The sequence below is a fragment of the Camelina sativa genome, chromosome 13 (assembly GCF_000633955.1).
Source record: "Camelina sativa cultivar DH55 chromosome 13, Cs, whole genome shotgun sequence".
Classification (NCBI taxonomy): Eukaryota; Viridiplantae; Streptophyta; class Magnoliopsida; order Brassicales; family Brassicaceae; genus Camelina; species Camelina sativa.
Window position 1 is genome coordinate 12,883,376 of NC_025697.1, and position 1,982 is coordinate 12,885,357.

General features: G+C 39.7%; 1 long non-coding RNA gene across 1 annotated transcript; it reads right to left on the minus strand.

The window, feature by feature from the left end:
* On the minus strand, positions 691-1,851 carry LOC104736594 (the record flags this gene model as incomplete). Its single annotated transcript, XR_759598.2, is given in 4 exon segments — positions 691-1,080; positions 1,245-1,307; positions 1,425-1,591; positions 1,811-1,851. It is a non-coding gene; the product is annotated as a rhomboid-like protein 11, chloroplastic (long non-coding RNA).

Sequence of the window (1,982 nt, forward strand, 5' to 3'; positions counted from 1 at the left end):
AAAGAATCTTCACCGGGTTCGCTGAAACGAGATCTGACGACGGTGAGAGGACAAGAGACGGTAGATTTAGTTGAGTTGAGAGAGAGGGAGAGGGGAGGGTTGGTTGACGAAAAAGCTGCACCGAAGAGATGTAAGTAGGGTGAAGAAGGGAATCTTGAACGAAGAGAAGAGTGTGGGAGGTAGAGATAGTGACCGTGAAGGTGAAGGTGAAGGTGAAGCTGAGACATTTGAGACACTCAAATCTTTGATTCACCACTCGGACTACTTTGTTCTTCAAAAAATTACAATAATTTGTCTTTTTAAAGATTTGAAATTTAAAATTCCTAGTTGTTCTAAGTTTGAGACCAGTTTAATATAAATTAAAAGTTAGATCTAAGATCATATAAATTAAAAATAAAAAGGTAAGATCTAAGGTTATATAAATCAAAAGTAAGCTCAACAACAACTACACCCAGTTACATATATATAGTTTCAGGGGAAGCTTTAGTGCATCGGCTTGTCAGCCCATATTATTTAGGATGGCATTTCACTACGCAAAGCAAGTATACAGTTAAATCAGGGATTTGGTGCATTTGGAACGTATCACCTGGTACCTCCAAGTACCGTTCAAGGAAAACGTGCAGTATCCGAGAGTGTGATGTTGATAGACTGGTGGCGTATTGAACAGAGTTTCAATGGAAGATAGGTTCATATGAATCATACCTACGGGCCATGATATTCATCTGCTAAAACTTTTGTTTTTTTATGCCTGATAATAGGGACAGAGATCCCGGTTTAGTGCCCATTCTTCAGTTTTACAAGGACATATTTTGTCAATCAATCGATCGTTTCATCTGCCATGCATTCACAGGCGAGATAGTATATGTTTCCTTAAAGTACAAGAACGTTGTCTCTTCATTTTAAGGGGGATTTTTTAACTTGATGATCCACAGGTTCCGAAGGAAATTTGCTGAGAAGCCAAACTAAGACAACGCCAACGAGAGCACCAGAGAGATGAGCAATGTGATTAACAGTCTGTAAAGAATAGCCACCATATATAGTTCCTGATAATCCAGCCGAAGCCTGAGCTGCTTCCATTACCTATGAGAGAGAATCAATGAAGTAAAACAAATTTAGATACGGTGCCCTGAGCTTCTTCTAATCACATCACGACTTGTTGTTGTTACAGTATCAAACATATACAAATGATGTATAAACAAACACATAAGAAAATAGGACTAGTTTTTAAGCAAAGGAATCTTTACCCTGTCAATAACGAACTGGCCCAATATAAGAACTTCAAGGATTTTCCTCCAATCCCAAGACAGCTACAAAATAAGATTAGCAAAACATATATATAACAGAGAGGAGGAGGTTACTTGATGATTCACAGGGAGGGAGAGAGAAGGAGGAGAGAAGGAAAAAGAATAATAAAATAGGAGTACCTTGACAAGGACACTGATAGCAAATAACCCAAAAACAGCTCCCGAGGCACCAACAGAAACAGCATTTCTCGGTAAAACTAACCAGGAAACAAGGTTAGCTCCAACACCAGTGAACAAGTAGGACAGCCACAAACCAAAGTTTCCTTCTTCTTCTTCAACAAGCTTTCCTGTTAAAACCCACGGAAGGAGTTTTCCCATTAGAGCTCTAAATCGATTNAGAGAGAGAGAGAGAGAGAGAGAGAGAGAGAGAGAGAGAGAGAGAGAGAGAGAGAGAGAGAGAGAGAGAGAGAGAGAGAGAGAGAGAGAGAGAGAGAGAGAGAGAGAGAGAGAGAGAGAGAGAGAGAGAGAGAGTCCAACTAAGTAAGTGAAAAATCTTGAACTCTCACCAAAGATGTACAAGAAAAAAAGATTGCTGGAGAGATGCTTCCTAGAATTATATTATACAAAGAATCATCAGGAAACAACACCAGGGAGAGAAAAAAAACTTAAAGAAAGCGACAGAGGCAGGCAGCTCTCTTGCTCTCTGTCTCACCAGTTAGCATGACAGAACGTTGCAGT